General features: G+C 50.1%; 1 long non-coding RNA gene across 1 annotated transcript; it reads right to left on the reverse strand.

Annotated features, from left to right (window-relative positions):
* Window positions 1–379: 379 nt before the first annotated feature.
* On the reverse strand, window positions 380–1,505 carry LOC130391064 (uncharacterized). The gene is made up of 3 exons (XR_008896857.1): window positions 1,356–1,505; window positions 540–616; window positions 380–411 (listed from the first exon to the last, which is right to left on the reverse strand). It is a non-coding gene; the product is annotated as an uncharacterized LOC130391064 (long non-coding RNA).
* Window positions 1,506–10,427: the final 8,922 nt, after the last annotated feature.

Raw genomic sequence — 10,427 nt, forward strand, 5'->3', positions numbered from 1 at the left:
TGTGTGTGTGTGTGTGTGTGTGTGTGTGTGTGTGTGTGTGTGTGTGTGTGTGTGTGTGTGTGTGTGTGTGTGTGTGTGTGTGTGTGTGTGAGATATTACCTCTTTGGGTGGCCCAAATAGCCACTCACAATTGATGTCTGAAAAAAATGGATGGCCCAAATAGCCACTCACAATTGATGTCTGAAAAAAATGAAACACTTCAAAACTGAATAAGAGAGCCAAATGGTATTTCTAACATTTGTGTTAAACATGGTGTTTTTTCAAATGGTTCTTCAAAGTACCATTTGTACTGGCATTAACCAGTAAACACATACAACATATTTTTTAGCCCCTCCTACCTGGCCCTACATCTACAGATTGTCGTGCTGTTTTCCTTAGGGGGGGGTGGTGCCTCGTCATCAGTGTCCACACCTTGAAGCATAGTAAGTGCCAGTTTAATTTCAGACTAAATGGGCAGTCAAACAGCCGTTTCTGAAATATTTATATTTTAATTTCTAAAATGTTTCATTGCTGTTCAGTTTAACTCTAAAGGTCTGCACCTTCAAAATAGTGTTGCGGCGGGCCCCTAGTGGTCTGGGCTCTTCCAGCTGGCTCCTGCAGGTAGCGTGAGTTTGGCCTTTGGAACAAAGCAAGGACAGTCATGGCAGTCAGTGGGTAACACCAGAAATATTAACAGAGAATATATACATTTATGCATTTAGCAGATGCTTTGAGCTGAAGCGATTTACAACAAGAGGACTAACATTTAAGCTACAACACCTATTTTTAACACCTTGCTAAGAGTGCCAAAAAGTGCCACTAGTCACCTGAACACTGTCTGAAGTTTAAGTGCAATAGAAAGATGGAAGAGTGCATTGAAAGTTAAAAAGTGTTAGGACAAGAGTCATTCTAGGAAGAGCTGAGTTTTCAGGAGCTTTTCGAAGGTAGTGAGGGATGATAACTTGCCTGTGGATGGTTCAGAGAACTGCCTGCTATTAGCAGCCACTTTGTCAGTAAAGAATGAAGCATAAGGGTCTGCTGTGAGGTTTGTAGCAAGATGGGAAAGGTTTAGTATTTGAAAGTAGAGAACAGTTTCCGGGTGTCAGTTGTATTGTGAATCTTGTCATTGTAACAAGAATTTTTCGCTGCTGTGACATTGTAAGCAAAAGATGATAATAGTTACTGGTATTCTGTTAAATCTGATAGGTTGTTAGTTTTATGCCATTCTCTCTCAGCAGCCCATGAGGTTAGAGCGCATCGATTGAAGGGAGTCGTTTATCCAAGGTAGGGGCTTAGAGGGTTGGGAGGGTCTGATGGATAGCGGGAATGTGTGGCCCAATTCACCTCTGGAGAGGAGAACATTTTTTGTTTTTTACCTTTTTTTCCTTCTGATAGGGTCTTCAGCCTCTGACTGTATGTCTGATGTTAAACACAGTAAGGACTTTTTCAGGTAGTCCTTTGCCTTAACATATGTTGCTGAAAGTGAATGGCATGCATTAGTGAAATTTAGCAAGTTGAATCTTATAGAAACGTTTTCATATGCAGCATTTTTCCTTACCACAGCCCAACCAAGACCCTCACGTCACCGTGCACGTCCCACGCTGCACCTGGAGGAAGGTGGTGCGCGACTGCCTTCTGGAGGCGGTTATGATCGTAAGAACTAGGAGGCCAGAAACAATTCCATGACTCCCCTGCCTCCTCCAACCAGCTGCTTGGCACTATGGTAGTGCTCCTATCTTTGAATTCGACGACCTTCCACACCTGTGCCATCTGTCAATGAGGTGAATGAAAGAAAATAAAAAATCGCTGTGTTTTGAGTGTGAAAAATAAGCCTTAGAAATATATTTGGCCTATATATCAGTCATTGTTGTTATATATAACATAGTGTGTATGTTGCAAGATCAACAGTGATCACAGTTGATCACAGTCTCAGAAATATTTGGCCTGTTAAGCCCTTTGAGACTGTAATGGTGATTAAGGGCTATACAAATAAAATTTAATTGAAAATTGAATCACTATCATAAGTGGTGAGAGAACTGCATACACCAGCTTAACTTGGGTGAAGACGTACTCTGAAACCTGTCGTCTCTAACTACTATCTAAGCCTAACTATCTACAACCTAACTATCTTCAAAGGCTTGCCGGGCTCGAGGCAAATGCCCCCTCCCCAGAATTACCTTCTCAAAAACCAAAAAAATAGAAAAGCACTACGCAGGAAGAGTATACAATGCTACTCAGCTGAAGCACTCTAACTACTCAGATCATTCACAGCTGATTTACAGCAGTTTGTCACCACTCAGATATATATTTTTTGGCTATTTGTCGTTTTTTTTTTTTTTTTCCAATCATTAATTCGATTTTAGGACTGGTGTATTTTATATAAAGAAAAAGTTCAATAACAATTTTTTTTTTTTTTTCTTTTTTGGATTGCAGAAGAAAAGGAATTAGGATTGGTGAAGAAGAGGGATGGCAACATAATGGTCTTGTTCTGGAAAAAGCACACATTTTCTGCTGACATCCCCAAGGAGCTCAACCTCAAGATCATCTACCAACGTATGGACCTGAAAACAGCCTATTCGAGAGGAGGGGCAGGGATATGTGAAATGGGATTCCTTGTACCCAAATCGTCTGTAGATGAGGAAGACTGAACCAGAGGATAGCACAATGTTTTGGACCAGTCCAATATCCTGTCCTACTGCTATGCAGTTGTTCCCAGTCTACGTTGACAGGCAGAAATCTGTTGTTACTACCTTTCTGTACTGTTTGGCAGTACTGAATTGCAGAGGCAAAGGACCATCCTGGTGCATTTCGTACAAAAGGGGCTGCTTACTTGGAGGTGGAGTAACAGTTTGAGACACCTCTGACAGTCTCTTGACTACCTGTTGTAATGGTAGTTGAGGCTTTCGCAACATTTTTTTTACTTTTCCAAGGAAGTTTTCATAAGGAAATGCAGAGACACGGTCAAGGGCACCAAACTGTTTGTACACATCAGCTAGATGTATCACCTGATGAACTGTAAATACAATTTCTCCTTGACCATATAAATCTCCAAAGCTTTTAACAAATGCTGTTAGGACTCGATTGGCAAAATCAATCATGGGTGCAGAGAGGTTGGGGCTGAGTAATAAGAACACACCCACGGAAAACAACAGGAAGTTCTCAAAAATCTCTTCTGGTAGATTGTGCTTTAGGACCACAGGTCCACTGTAAATCATGAACTGCCTTAGTTCTGTAGCCTTCCATCTTTCGATCTCTGTCAGCTCTCGTGGTTTTCGGGCAAATTCAGATGGAATATGGGGACGGAGAGCAATCAGTTTAGATGATATAGCTGAGATGACATTAGATGGCTGTCTTATGGCCAGGTTTTTGCCCTTCATCCGGAAAAGAATGAGTTTTTTTGCTACACCCAAACAGCAGAGGTGCATGTAATCAATGGGAAACTGGTTTACCATCTGAACAATGCCAGTAAGGGGACTAGGTCGCAGGTGGTGATCTGTGTCTGACATTAAAGCAAAGTCTTCGTCTGATCTAAGCCTGGCATTTATTTCAGGATATGTCATTTTATTTTGCAACACGCCAACTTGATTGCACTTGTCACACCCAGAGTACCCATTGTGGGACTTCATCTGTTTCACAAAAGCACTGTCACGTCCGTGCAGAGTCGCCAGTCCTCTAGAGGGCGACGCTCACTCTAGAGCATCCACCATCAACCATTTCCTTTACACTGGTCTCCACTTCCACTTACTTCCTATTTAAGCACTGGGTGTTTGTTCCCTCTTCACTCTGTCATGGAGTTTCGTGAGTACAGTTCTCCCTTAGTTTCCTCCTCACCCATGAGGACTAGTTTGTGTGCCTTAACATATTCTTTTGAATACTAGCAAATCGCGATTAGCATCAGCTAACTAGCTTAGCATTACTATTGACATTCACCAACATCATATCACTGCCTTTGCGGACTTAACCTTCCTGTGGATAACCCCTGCTTTGGATTACCCTAGTGTGAATAACCTTTCTGTCGGACTAACCGTTCTATTGTGGACTTCAATAAACCTCACTGTTGCACCCGACCTGCCGTCTGCGTGTGTGCCTGAAAACCCCGGCCTGATAGCATGACAGAGTCAAGCCAAGGCGCAGCAGAGCTGCAGGAGATCAGGGACGCCTTAATTCAGCTGGGCGCCATCATCAATGCCCACGCACCACAATTGAGGCGTTTGGAGCTGGATAAGCAGCAACTGAACATTACTGTTCGAGAGCTGTGTGCACGACCTCCACCTGTCCCATCAACCTCAGATCCTAGCAGTGGGGCGGAGTCCAGTGCCCACGCTGCCCCTGCTCTGCCTCCCGTCGATCCCACCATCATCATACCTCTATCTGCCCCCCAACCATTCTCTGGGGAGCCTAGAGCCTGTCGGGGCTTTATGCTTCAGTGCTCCCAGATATTCCTCCACCAGGCACGTCTCTTCCCTACCGAACCAGCGAGGGTGGGCTACATCATCTCTCGACTCTCGGGATCGGCCTTGGAGTGGGCAGCCGCTGTCATGGATAGCCAGCTGCCCGAGGCAAACGACAGCCAGCTGTTCCTGCATCGCCTAGGGTTGATGTTTGACACAGGGCGCACCGAGGACCAGGCCGCACAACGAGTCCTTACCATCAACCAGGGGACCCGGTCTGTAGCCCAGTACGCCGTGGAGTTCCGCACCCTGGCGATCCGAAGTGGCTGGGGGGACCAAGCCCTGCGTTTAGCCTTTTACCGCGGGTTACAGGAGGCCGTGAAGGATGAAATGGTCAACCGCGACTGGGGACAGTCGCTTGACGAGCTAATCCACTTCGCCATCCACCTTGATGCTCGCATTCAGGAGCGTCGCCGTGACCGCCGGGAGACCCGGGCACCCGTGACGACCTTCCTGCCACGGCCAGCCACCCCCGCTCTCAATCCAGCCCTGGCCCGGTTACCTGAAGAACCCATGGAACTCGGCCGCCTCCGGCTGAGTCGCGAGGAACGCAGCCGCCGGCTCCAAAGAGGCCTGTGCATGTACTGTGGCTCTTCCGGGCATCAAGCACAACACTGCCCAGACCTACAGGGAAAAGACAGCGCTCGTCAAGGGACCCAGGGCCTCTGATGAGTGGTAGCGCCAAGACCCCTGGACCCGCCAACCGTCTCTCTATCGCCATACAACTCCGTCACGTAGGCAAGAACCATCCCATTGCCTCCCTCAATGCCTTGGTGGACTCCGGCGCGGCAGTCAACCTGATGGATATTACCCTAGCAAAACAGCTGGGGATTCCAACCACCCCTTTGGCCATCCCTCAGGCGGTCCAGGCATTGGATGGTCGCCCCTTGGGCTCTGGACACCTGGAGCGGGTGACAGCTCCTCTCATTATGTCCTCTCATGATGACCACCAGGAAACTATACACTTTTGGCTCACCACCACACCGCAGGACCCGGTGGTGCTGGGTTACCCCTGGCTGGCTGTCCATGAACCTCAGTTTGCGTGGGCGGTTGGCTCCCTACTCCACTGGGGCCCTGCCTGTGCCACGGCTGGTCACCTCCCAGCTCAACCACTAACACTACCCGGTGTTTCCCGCGTTACCATAGAGGAGGAATTCGCCAGAACCTAATTTCCCACCACCATGTCTCCTGTTCCGTCGGCTGGCACCCCTCCAAGCGTGAACATTTTGGCCCCGCCGGAAAAAACAGACCTGTCCACGGTCCCTACTTGTTACCATGATCTGGAGGAGGTCTTCAGCAAGAAGAAGGCCACCACTCTCCCTCCTCATTGGCCGTACGACTGCGCCATCGACCTCCTGTCTGGAACCTCTCCCCCTAGGGGGCGTCTCTACTCCCTTTCCGTCTCGGAGAGCCAGGCAATGAAGGGTTACATCATAGATGCGCTGCGCCTTGGGCTAATTCGCCCTTCTACGTCTCCGGCTGCAGCACCCTTCTTCTTCGTGGAGAAAAAGGACGGCGGACTGAGACCGTGCATCGATTACCGGGGACTTAACAACATAACCCGGAAGAATAAGTACCCCTTGCCCCTCATGTCGACCACATTCGAGCGTCTTCAGGGCGCCACAGTCTTCACTAAACTCGACCTCAGGAATGCTTACCACCTGGTTCGCATGCGGGCCGGAGATGAGTGGAAGACCGCCTTCATCACACCCACAGGACACTACGAATACCTCATAATGCCGTTTGGTCTGTCAAACAGCCCGGCGGTTTTCCAGAACCTCATCAACGACGTACTCCGCGAATTCCTGGAAGTGTCTGTGTTTGTATACGTGGATGACATACTCATCTTCTCCAAGTCCCTCCAGGAACATGTCAGCCACGTCCGAGCCGTCCTAAAGGCCCTCCTCCTGAACAAACTGTTTTGCAAGGGGGAGAAGTGCACGTTCCACTCTGCTTCAACTACCTTCCTAGGGTTTGTAGTGGGCCCCCAGGGGCTCTCAATGGACTCTGAAAAGGTCAAGGCCATCGTGGATTGGCCAATACCCACCTCCATCAAACAGGTTCAAGGGTTCCTGGGATTTGCCAATTTCTATCGGCGTTTTATACGCAATTATAGCGCCTTAGCGTCCCCTATCATAGCCCTGCTTCGGGGGGGTCCCCGTCGTTTGGTGTGGACAGAGGCAGCTCAGAAGACCTTCGAGGACCTCAAGCAAAGGTTCTGCACGGCGCCTATCCTCACCCTTCCAGATCCAGCCCTACCCTTTGTGGTGGAGGTAGATGCTTCGGACTCTGGGGTAGGGGGAGTGCTTTCGCAGCGGGCAGCGGAGGACAGCAAGATCCACCCTTGTGCCTTCTTCTCTCGAGCTCTCTCCCCAGCGGAGCGAAACTATGATGTGGGTAACCGGGAATTGCTAGCCATCAAACTAGCACTAGAGGAATGGCGTCACTGGTTCGAGGGCGCAGCCAACCCGTTTCTTATATTCACTGACCACAAAAACCTGGCTTACCTCGGGGAATCCAAACGCCTGAACCCCAGGCAGGCCCGCTGGGCCCTCTTCTTCAGTCGTTTCAACTTTGTGGTCACCTACCGCCCAGAGTCCAAGAACGGCAAGGCTGATGCCCTTTCACGCCTCCACACTACGGGGGCGGAGCCTGCAGTGTTGGAAACCATCATCCCCTCCTCTAAAGTCGTGGCCGCTGTACGTTGTCATCTGGAGGAGGAAATTCGACAGGCACAAGGACCCACACCGGCACCCACGGAGACTCCTAAGGGCCTCTTGTTTGTGCCTCCACCCTGCCGCACTAAGGCCTTGGAGTGGGCTCACGCTTCCCGATTGGCCGGCCATCCTGGAGTTCGACGTACCCTGGAATTACTCCGGAGACGATTCTGGTGGCCGAAACTCCGTCAAGATGTGACTGAGTATGTTGCGGCGTGCACGGTCTGCATGGGGGCGAAACCAGACAACCGCAGACCAGCAGGACTCCTGCAACCCCTTCCGGTCCCACATTGCCCCTGGACACACATCACCCTTGATTTCATTACGGGGCTGCCCCCGTCACAAGGGAACACCGCCATCCTAGTGGTTGTGGATCGGTTCTCCAAGGCCGCTCGCTTCATTGCCTTGACCAAACTCCCAACGGCCAAACAAACAGAAGATATTTTGGTGAGAGAGGTGGTGCGTTACCACGGACCACCAGAAGATCTTGTCAGTGACCGAGGTCCCCAGTTCGTGGCACGTTTCTGGAAGGCCTTTTGGGGCAACTTGGGAGCATCAGTAAGCCTGACTTCGGGCTACCACCCTCAGTCCAACGGGCAGACTGAGCGAGTCAACCAAGCCCTCGAAATGTATCTCCGGTGCTACACTGCCAAAGACCCAACCAAGTGGAGTCAGAACCTCTTGTGGGCAGAGGTGGCCCACAACCAACAGTGGAGTGCTTCCACGGCTACCTCCCCCTTTGAGATCATGTGGGGATACCCCCCGCACTTGTTCCCCTCCTCCCCAGAGATAGGGGACGTGCCTGCGGCTCGCAGCTCGGTGGCTCGCCTCCGCGCCCGCTGGCAACAGGCTCGTCGGGCCCTGCTTCAGTCTCAGAGACAGATGAGGCAACAGGCCGACCGGGTTCGACCCTGAAGACTGGCCAGCGAGTATGGCTGTCCACTAAGAGCCTAGCCCTGAAAGGAGAAACCCGGAAATTGGCCCCAAGATACGTTGGACCGTTCCGGATTCTCCGGAGGATATCCAAGACGGCCTTCCATCTGGAGCTGCCACGAGCTATGCGAGTTCACCCCGTTTTCCATCGCTCCGTACTACGCCCTGCCACCTCCTCCCCTCTGTGTCCAGAGCTCCCAGCCCCACCACCCCCCAGGTTCATCGCCGGAGGTCTCACCTACACTGTGCACCGGATTATGGATGAACGCAAGATCGGGAGGTCCACGCAGTACTTGGTGGACTGGAAGGGTTATGGGCCGGAGGAGCGCAGCTGGATCCCCGCCAAGAACATCGTGGACAAATCCCTCATCCAACAGTTCCGGGCCTCTTCCCTTGGGTCGTCAGGAGTCGCCCCTCGGAGGGGGGGTCCTGTCACGTCCGTGCAGAGTCGCCAGTCCTCTAGAGGGCGACGCTCACTCTAGAGCATCCACCATCAACCATTTCCTTTACACTGGTCTCCACTTCCACTTACTTCCTATTTAAGCACTGGGTGTTTGTTCCCTCTTCACTCTGTCATGGAGTTTCGTGAGTACAGTTCTCCCTTAGTTTCCTCCTCACCCATGAGGACTAGTTTGTGTGCCTTAACATATTCTATTGAATACTAGCAAATCGCGATTAGCATCAGCTAACTAGCTTAGCATTACTATTGACATTCACCAACATCATATCACTGCCTATGTGGACTTAACCTTCCTGTGGATAACCCCTGCTTTGGATTACCCTAGTGTGAATAACCTTTCTGTCGGACTAACCGTTCTATTGTGGACTTCAATAAACCTCACTGTTGCACCCGACCTGCCGTCTGCGTGTGTGCCTGAAAACCCCGGCCTGATAAGCACGTGCTGGAGCATCACAAATGAAGGAGCACACCATCACCTTTAGAGGTTTACCTCTGAAGGTCAATCCATTCCTCAGTAGCTGGGTAAGGTCATTGACAAATTCTTTGAGGTAGTCATACACACTAGATGGTTTTCCACTTCCACAAAACAAACCAATAATAAAAGGTTTTTTTGTGTAATCACAATCAAGCATCGCAAGAATTGGCCAAAACTGAACTTTTGAACTCTTAAAAATGGGTAAACCGTCGATGTTGAATTGTAACCGAATTGTCTGAAGGCAGCTAGGCAAATGGATTGAATTCAATTTTGATAAAATTCCCTTAGCCAATCCAAAATGGTGATATTCACCACCACCTAATGCATGCACAGCTATTTTCTTTTGTGTGCCAAGAAGTGTCCTGGCATCTTTAGGCAGCTCAGAGTGGTGTACTCTCAATATTGATAGAAGAGCGGTAACTGCAACAAGAGCTATAGCCTAGCGTGTCTCTGACGTGTGCCCCCGGCCCCCTAGTGTGTAGCGTAGCTCAGCCTAGCGTAGCATAGCCTAGCGTGTCTCTGACGTGTGCCCCCGGCCCCCTAGTGTGTAGCGTAGCTCAGCCTAGCGTAGCATAGCCTAGCGTGTCTCTGACGTGGGCCCCCGGCCCCCTAGTGTGTAGCGTAGCTCAGCCTAAAGTAGCATAGCCTAGCGTGTCTCTGACGTGTGCCCCCGGCCCCCTAGTGTGTAGCGTAGCTCAGCCTAGCGTAGCATAGCCTAGCTTGTCTCTGACGTGTGCCCCCGGCCCCCTAGTGTGTAGCGTAGCTCAGCCTAGCCTAGCGTGGCATGTCTGTGACGTGTGTCCCCCAGTGTTCACGGGGCGGTACACGACCCACCAGTTGTTAGGGTTATGACATGTACTGCCCCATATTAGGATTATAATATGTACTGCCCCATTGTAGGATTATAATATGTACTGCCCCATTGTAGGATTATAATATGTACTGCCCCATTGTAGGATTATAACACGTACTGCCCCATTGTAGGATTAAAACATGTACTGACCCATGTTGGGATTATAACATGTACTGCCCCATGATAGGATTATAACATGTACTTCCTGATGTTAGGATTATAACATGTACTGCCCCACGATAGGATTATAACATGTACTGCCCCATGATAAGATTATAACATGTACGGCCCCATGTTAGGATTATAACATTTAGCCTCTGTCCTCCCCAGCTCCACGACGGGGGGGTCATGGACTCTGGACCAGTCAATCATTGATCGGGTCCAGCTGAACTATTGATCAGGATCCTGATCATGTGGGATGCAATGATCGGATGTTGATGTCGTTGGTCGGTCCAAAGGGTGCTGTTGACATACTAATACTGTGTGTGTGTGTGTGTGTGTGTGTGTGTGTGTGTGTGTCATGTAGGAGGAGGGTCGACCTCAGATATTGATCCACTGG

The sequence above is a fragment of the Gadus chalcogrammus genome, chromosome 10 (genome assembly GCF_026213295.1).
Source record: "Gadus chalcogrammus isolate NIFS_2021 chromosome 10, NIFS_Gcha_1.0, whole genome shotgun sequence".
Taxonomy (NCBI): Eukaryota; Metazoa; Chordata; class Actinopteri; order Gadiformes; family Gadidae; genus Gadus; species Gadus chalcogrammus.